A 9418-nucleotide genomic window follows, 5' to 3' on the forward strand; every position below is an offset into this window, starting at 1 on the left:
CCCATCTTTCACCCTGTAGCAGGGATATGGCTCCAGCCCCTCCTCCTTGACCCTAAATTGGACAAATCATTACGACTGATGAAAAAACAAGGGCCAGATTTATGGATATTGCTGTATTTGAAAGACTTAAAAAAGACCATGGAAAGAAAGCTATCGAGGGCTTTTCTTGATTTCTTTTTTTCAGACTCACTGACCTACAATATTAAAACGATTCTTCTCAAGTTTATTCAGTCTTACTTTATTTTTGAAGAAAACTTTCACTCTTTGCTCTTTAGTTGCAGAGCACATTTTATACTGTGACTCCACTTAAAAGTCTTACATACAGTAATAGCTTACAAAGAATTAATACATTATCTGTTTATCTGCTGTTATGAAGTCTGATGAGCGGTGTTTGGTTTAATTACTTAAAATAGAATCCTTCTGGTATATAATTATATTTTCTTGGTGAATAGATTATACATGATATACATTTAAAAAAAAGACTCAGTTGCTGCCCGAGTACGCACCAGTAAGCCAAACAGTTGAACTCAGTGGCATATTACCTCACTACAAAGAACACAGTGATCTCATCCTGCTGTTGTAAACACTCACTTGTGCTTTAATCTGGGGCTGAAAATAACCCCAGCATGCACATTTTCTAAACATTTGCTAGAAAGTACCAGCTGTTTAAGGAAATTTTTAGATACTCCTTAAATATGAACACAAATATTGGGGCTTCCGGTTGGAAAAACACAAGAATGTAGGGAAGTCTAAAAATATGCAGCTCACTGCTTGTGGTCTTTTTGTTTTTTGAGTTTATAGATTTGCAGAATATTAGAAGTTTTAACCTTCAATCATTTGGATATTTATAATTCTACACACAGAATACATGTATGGAGGACATGATCACATATTTTTGATTTCATTTGTTAGTGATGTTTGTTTACCTATTTTAACACGAGTTACAATCCTGCTGCTAAATGCATAATATGCTAGTAAGCCAGCAAATGAATATACAAGAAAAAAATAACAGTGACGAAATAAAGTGAAACAAATCAGACTACTTCAACAAGCCAGGCACAACCAGCAAATCTACAGTTTCTTTACTGCAGAGCTCCTCTACAGGTTTTCAAACTCAAGCCCACAGGCAACACTTACACCGTCTGTGCTATTGATTCTGTATTGCTCATGTGTGTGTTCCAGGTGCTTCTTGAAAAAGACTGATGATTTTCAGCTTCCTGCCTTGATAAACTAAAATGTAAGAGTGATTGCAGTCTGAAATGCCATAAATAGCAGGAGTGACGCACACGCTCTGTCAAATGTCTGTTTCATGTGACAAGCAACTTAAATTATTTTCCTGTTCAGAACATCAAATTATCGTATGAATGGATAAAAGAAAACAGAGCCCAGTACTATGACCTTCCTCCTTTAGGGCCTTTTTTTTGGTAAACATTTCAATCCTCATTTAAAAGAAAAAACAAAACACTATTCTGAGGTTACAACACTGACAACATTATGCTATTACGCAGTATTAAAAGCCCAGGCGACCTTGCTGAAGTAAAAGTGTAAACATTTTAGAAAATGTAAGACAACAATTTAAATCTCCAGTGTCCACTTTACAGTTTACTACTCAAATACGAAGAGAGCACTCGAGCAACTATTTGATTTTTAGTGTGATTTTCAATTTACCTTCAGTAATTTCTACTGAGGCAGCACGGTGGCACGGTGGTTAGCACTGTTGCCTCACAGCAAGAAGGTCCTGAGTTCAATTCCACCATCAGGCCGGGGTCTTTCTGTGTGGAGTTTGCATGTTCTCCCCGTGTCTGCGTGGGTTTCCTCCGGGTACTCCGGCTTCCTCCCACCGTCCAAAGACATGCAGCTTGTGGGGATAGGTTAATTGGATAATCCAAATTGCCACTAGGTGTGAATGTGCGAGTGAGTGTGAGTGGTTGTCTGTCCCTATGTGTTAGCCCTGCGACAGATTGGCGACCAGGGTGTACCCTGCCTTTCGCCCTATGACAGCTGGGATAGACTCCAGTGCCCCCCGCGACCCTGAAAAGGATAAGCGGAAGTGAATGGATGGATGGATAATTTCTACTGTTTCTACTGACCAACAACATATCTATCAGGAAAGGTTTTCACCTTTATGGTTATATTACTTATTATACATATAACTGAGTGCTGTAAAATTATAGGAGATGTTAAACAGCAATGTACTGGCTTGGCAGTGTTGTGATGGCCATTTTGGTTGTTTTGTGTCTCAGCTTTGATGATTGCTGTTGTTGCTCTGTGTGGTAAAGAGCAATGTTAAGTTTAGCTAGCAATGAGCCATCATGACCAAAAATGACCAAAAATCAGTTTCAAGCACTTCAGAATGAAAAGTTAATTTGGAGAATACAGCATCATTCCCACAAAGAATCCCAAACACAAAAAACAGAATTCAGGACACATGCATGCAGACTGAATCAGCATTTCCCATTCATTGTGGAAATGGTGCTTTTAAAGATAGTGAGATACTGATCTACAGTAGTTAGAGTAGAACGATAAAGGGTTTAAACAGAGAAGAAGATTAAAATCAAGTTATTAAAATAACATTAATACAAAAAATTAAAAACTACTAAGAAAAAAAGCTGCTGACAACACCACTTCTTAAAAATCCTTTTTCTATGGTTAAAAAACCCTGTTTATGCAACTTAGTGTAAATAAACCATCTATTAACATCCTGAAGCTGGCAAATGTAGCTGCTGGAATTACTATAATTTAAGAGGGAAAGTGGTTATAGCAAAAATCCCGGGGGTTGAATCCTGTTAGGCAGTATCTGCATAGTGTTAACTGCTATTGACTTCACTGTAAATAAAACACACTGAACTTTTACTTTCCTAGTCCAACATTTGAGTCCAGCCTTGCTATCAGCTGTGACATCTTTGTTGTAAGGTGAATGTAATTTATCCAGTTTTATACCACTAAAGTACCACCAACATCCGATCCTTCATATCAAGTTATGACACTGTCATATACTGGGTTGCCTGTGTTCAGCGGGTGGGCGTTGCGTAGGTTGCCATAAATGGCAACAAATGTGCAAAAGGTGGGGTTACATCGCCTTTCAGTTCTGCCTTGAATTTGTAAATGGAAAATGAAGCAAGAAGTGCTCCATGTGCAAATTATAGTCTCATGGAAGACAGTCCCATTGTTTAGATACAAAGTAACCAGTTAAATATGTATCATAGAAAAAAATGCAATGTTTCCATCCAAGCTGTTGTAAAGAAAAAAAGTGACAGAAAATAAACACTGAATTCTTTCATAACTACAGTACTTAAGTAATTGTATTTATTTGCATTCCACCACTGCATGAGCAGAGCTGTAACAAACAGGATTAAGAGTTTCTCACGCTGCCCAGTGACAGTGTTATGTGAAACAACACAGCCTTGCAACCTCTTACAATCACAGGTCGTCTCCACTCACCCCAGTTTTAAAGGCGAAGGCTGGAACATGCAGTCCTGTTCGTTAAAGTGCCACAGTGAGTCCCAAAGCTCTGCCAAAGCAGCTGTTAAAGTGGGGTTACCATAAAAGTGGACAGCTGGAGCACATCGGTCACAGTGATGTGCCGTAACACACCAATGATTGTGTTGCTGTTATGCAGCACAATTCTTGTCAGTGAATCAATTCCCTGTCCAAATGGAAAACCTCTAACCTTTCTCAACTGCCCCTTAATTGCAGGCAGTTTATATTGGTCAAACATAATTAGCTGAAAGTGCACAGAGATGCTGACACAACTGGCTGCAAGTTTATTCCCACACTCTGCAGACCATTTATTGTCACATTTATTGAAGTCATTTTGCAGGGAGAAAGTCAGTGTTTTTGACATTTTGGAGTTTCCATTAGAACAGTGCCAACAGGATGCAGATGTTGAACATGCTCCTTTTTCCAGATTGGTGGAAGTTTTTTCTATTCCAGAGGTATTTAAAAGGAAGAGTGCAATGCAGTCAGTGGTGTCAATGATTAAAAAATAAAGAAGGCAAAAGTGTTACCCTCCAGGTGAAATGCAATCATACTGCAATCAAAATTCAAATGAGCACATTATAGGAGTAGGATCTCCATACTTCAGCGGTGTGTGACGGTATCATGAATCACTCGGATAAACATGAACTGGTCTCTTTTTCCACAGCCTCTGAGTATAGGCTTTTAATACTCTAAGTTGTTTTATTATGTATGTTGTATTCTTGTACAGCACTTTGGTCAACGCTCCTGTTGTAATTAAATGTGCTATATAAATAATTAAAATATTAAACTATTATTAAACTATAGCTGCATCACAGCAAATACAAATTGGATTTCATGCCTAAATCTTCTCAAATCCACAGGAGACTGAGATGTTTAAATTGATTAAATGTGCATCAGATACAGACATTTTAGGCTTATAATAGAAATAGATGAAAAATAGAGGATTTCTTGTTAATTGACCTTTGGCTGATCTCTGCTTAAGGGACATGTCAATAAAACAAAAGATATAAATTTGTAACTATCTAACTTTAACATCTTTCAAATTATTTTCAATAAGATGAATGGCAGCTTTAAAAAAATGTTTATTATTATCGAAACATTATTATTTTCTTGTTATGACCATGCTATAAATATCCTAAAATTAAGAAGAGTGAAAAGTGCAAAATAAATGAAGTTGTTATTTTATCCAGCTAAATAAATGTAACAGTAACTAGCCTGTTGCAGCATGACACGACAACGCTGTAATATTAAAAGCTGTATTGTGTTGCTTTGAATGGTTAAACCCCTTTTCAGTTATAAAAAGTGTACACAGAAACTAAGGCCATGCATTATCTTACAGTATACAATTACACCAGGGATTATAACATTTAGTCCTTTTACTGAATATTCTGTGAAAAAAGTATCCTTTGGCATTGCTATAGCAATGCCATGCTTATGTTCCCGGATGTGCACTACACAAGCTCAGACATGTCTGAGAGCAAGAGCAAGATGTCAGACATGGTAAAGGTAATAGCTCCTGGTAATCAAAGGAACTATTTCGACAACCTGCGGCCCAACAGTAAACAAAGCTCCACTGGTTAAAAAACTCGACCCAAAATACAACAACCCAGGTAGAAATAAGATAAGTTACTTTGGTTAAAGTGTTAAGCATTGATGTTATACTATTATTTTAAATTTCTGGGGAAAACACCTAGGCTACTTTCATGCTGTGTCACTGCTACTTCACTGTAATGGTGCTGGCACCTTTTTTCAACAGATTCACACTTTGTATTAGTAAATGCCATCAGTGACAGATGCTGACTGGAAAAGAAGGATGCAAAATACTCAGGTTAGACTTATGAATGCTGCTGCCTGCAATCTGAAAGCATCAATAAAACATTGTTCAGTATTTTTTTATTCTATTCTATATCGTTAGCAATATAGTCAACCCTAATATTTTTGAAATATGGTGAAGTCATTTTTGGGGGCTATATTGCCCAAGCCTGAGAGAAACTAAAGCCAGTGCGGAAATGTGTGAAACCTGCATTCTTTCTTAGTGTCCAGCAGAGGGCGACTGCTCTGTCTGCACATTATAAAGAAAACAACAACAACAAAACCTTTTTAAATTAACTAGCTGATTAGACAGTTTAGTTTCAGTTGTTAGTTTCATGCCTTACTACAGTATCATGTTAATTTGTAAATTATTGTATTGTGCAGCATAAAATAAAGACAATAAATCAGGGTCTAATTTGAGGTTTAGCAACCTTGTGTTTGATGAGTTGCCTTTGAGCCTGCAGTGTCCTCTGTTTTTTTCTTTTTTTTGGCTGCAGAACCATAATAGAAAAGAAAAAAATGAGATGGTGAAAGCCAAATTGCCAAACTTGAAGCTTCAAAGGAAGAGTCCACAAGAACAGCTGATAGTGGTTATGCCTAGTTGTGTGTATTTATTGCAGGAATAGTTGTACTTGGACTTGTGTTTGTCTCCTTCTCATAAAAGAAGGATCTCTCATGAGATGTTTGGCTGTGGGAAATAGAGGGCTCTTAAGCACCTAGCTCCCCCATCAGACTGTCAGAGCTAACTAAAAGCGTAAAACTGTGGCAATAACGCTAAAATAATGAGATGACAGATTTCTAATTAATTAACTAACCTTAGCCTAACTGCAGAGGTGTTTGTTTGTAGCCAATATGTGAAGCCTCTTCACAAAGACCTCTTCAGCAAGAGCACAAACATATTGCATCAAAATTATAATAATAGAAGACTGATACACACATAGCATGTCTAACAGCTACAGATGGGGAAACTGTTAAGTTTGGATCCAAAGTGAACTACAGTGATCTTAAAACAAGCTTAAAATAGCCAAAGCTGTGGGGAAACTCAGACCAGAGGGAGGAGGGATTAGGAAAAACACTCGACTGTGTCGGTAACTGAGCAATGGAAAACCGGCCAGCCACTTGGGGAAAACCGTCCACTGCTCTGCACTCTTTCTGTGCTTTCCTGTCTGTTTGTATGCAGTGAGTTATCTCTCGTTTCCCAAGATTGCTTGAAGTAATTTGAAATCTCACCCCACATCTTTCCGTGGCCTTGCACTCCAAATCATCCAGCTGAGCCATCCCTGACATCTGAAGATTTACGGGAACACATCAAGGCTAAAGTTGAAGGCTATTACCACCTAACGTTTGACCCCATGTCACAAGCTAATCCCTACCCCACTTCTTTCTCATCTGCCTCAGGGTGGTTGTCAGTTTTTTGTTTTCTTTTTTAACTTTGAGCTTGCTTTGATTGGAACAGTTAGCCAGAGATATAAACAGACTAATATAAACGCGCAGTGTGTGCGTAGGCCATCGTAAGCATCGTCTGTGTATCTGGTGAGTCAGTGCACATTGAAAATGTTTAGTTAGGCGAGCATTCAGTTTTTATACTCGTGTTTTGATGGAGAATATGTAATTTTTGGATTTATTATCAAGTTTTTTTTCTATTGTTGCTGTATTGTCTTTAAATTTCATGATGCCCAGAATACTAAATGTGTGCAATTTAGTTCACAATAGTCTACCATCTAACCTGGGAAACAAATTTAAAACGAAAACAACTGCTACTGTAGAAATGTGTATTCCATTTTTATTTTCTATCTGTCATTTTTAAATTCCAATATACACATTTCATTTAGTGAGAAAATAACTGTATTTTCAGGTATGTGTACCTAAAACATATATATTTTCCAGCTGAAAGTGACTCACAAGATTAATAACGCAGTTCTTAATCAGTTTGATGGAATATTTGGTCACGTCTAAATAAGCAGTGCAGCATCTTTTTAAAGATGTAAAGCTTTGTCTTTTGTGAATGAAAGCTGGGTGACTTCACTGGACTCTCCTGCATGAATGTCATACAGTGGACCTTGCTGAGCTATTCATAGCAGCACTATGGTCTGAATATAGCTTTGCTTGCCGGTTTGTTCGTCTAGGTCAGCATTTGAAAAGCCTCAATTACAGAAACTGGAGCATGCTGCTAATGCAGTTACAGTCACAGGTCAAATTTAGGCTGTCTCATGAGATGAAAAGTGGTTTGGTTTATAACTTGGAAGACAGTATGTTGCCACAGGAACTGGCTGATGATTCATTCAGGTATAAGAGGCTCGTATATGTGAATAATATAATATCATACTAATAGAGCTAAATACATACAATCCTAACTGCAAAAAACTTGGGACACTGTGGAAATTGTAAATAAAAATCTAGGAACTGATGAGGTGAGCAGTTGCTCAACTTTTTAGAGACAAATGTTGTCTGATTTTTGTGTGATATCGGACTCTAACTGCTTAACGGTCCTTTGCTTGATTTTCTTTTTTCTTTGCGGTATTTTTTTTTTTTCAGTTGGTAAAAGGTCTGGCCTGCAGGTGGGCCAGTTCAGCTCCTAGAGCAGGGGTGGGCAATCTCAGTCCACGAGGGCCGGTGTCCCTACAGGTTTTAGATGTGTCCTCGAACCAACACAGCCGATTTAAATGGCTAAATTAGCTCCTCAACGTGTCCTGAAGTTCTCCAGAGGCCTGGTAACGAACTAATCATGTGATTCAGGTGTGTTGACCCAAGGTGAGATCTAAAACCTGCAGGGACACGGGCCCTCGTGGACTGAGATTGCCCACCCCTGTCCTAGAGTCTTCTATTACAAAGCCCTGTTGTTTATCGGGTTGTCTAGCGTTGTCTTGCTGTAATATAACAAGTAATGTAACAAGATTGTCTCTGAAAAAAGACGTCTTCTGGATGAGGGCACATGTTCCTCTAAAATGGTGCTAAGATGGTGCCTCTCCAGATGTGCAAACTTCCTGTTCCATAGTTACACCCACGCAGACTTTTGAACTAAGCACTGTTAACAAGCCAGGTGCTCCCTCTGTTCTTTAGTCTAGAGCAGGCCTCGAGGGCCGATGTCCTGCAGGTTTTAGATGTGTCCTTGAGCCAACACAGCTGATTTAAATGGCTAAATTACCTGCTCAACATGTCATGAAGTTTTCCATAGGCCTGGAAATGGATGAATCGTTTGATTCAGGTGTGTTGACCCAGGGTGATACCTAAAACCTGCAGGACACCGGCCCTTGAGGCCTGGAGTCTCCCACCCCTGGTCTAGAGGATGTGGTATCCATGTTCTCAACCCAGCTGGTCGCGACACAGGTCCACCCCTCCCTGAGACTGGTTCTGCTGCAGGTTTTTTCCTGTTAAAAGGGAGTTTTTCCTTTGGACTATTGCCAAAGTGCTTGATCATAGGGGTTATTTTGTCTGTATGTATTACTGTAGGGTCTGCTTTAGGGGAATGTTGTTGTGATTTGGTGCTGTATGAATAAAAATGAATTGAACTGAAAAAAGAATTTTCATTTTAGAATTCCATTAATTTAATAAATTCACTGTTCTGTGGTCAGATTCATCCGATAGCTTTCCACTCTGCTTCATCCCATTTTAAATGTGCTTTGGCTCAAAGGTGTTTATGGATCATGATCACATATGGCTTCTTCTTTGCATGATGGAGCTTCAACTGCCTTTCTGGATGGTACACTGAACTGTTGTTCCTGAGCCCATGCAGTTATTGCCATGACAGAATCACGCCTATTTTTAATGCTGTGTTGCCTAAGGGCACAAGGATAACAGGCATCCAATGCTGATTTTCAGCCTTGTTGTTTGCACACAGAGAATTTTCCAGAATATTTAAATCTTTTGATGATGTTATGTACAGTAGATATGATGAGATGTTCAGTGTCATCACAATTTTACATTGAGGAACATTATTCTGAAATTGTTCCACAATTTGTAGATGCAGTTTTTTGCCTCTCTGAAATGCCCAATCATGTAACTGATTGCTGTTTTTGCTTTTTAGTTACGTATTTACACTCTTTTTGCAGACTTTCATTGTCCTGCCCCAACATTTTTGAGACATGTTGCTGCCATCAAATTCAAAATGAGCTAATATTTTTCATGC

The sequence above is a fragment of the Rhamphochromis longiceps genome, linkage group LG1, assembly GCF_057381845.1.
Source record: "Rhamphochromis longiceps isolate RC_006_pf linkage group LG1, R_longiceps_female_GT1.1, whole genome shotgun sequence".
NCBI classification, from domain to species: domain Eukaryota; kingdom Metazoa; phylum Chordata; class Actinopteri; order Cichliformes; family Cichlidae; genus Rhamphochromis; species Rhamphochromis longiceps.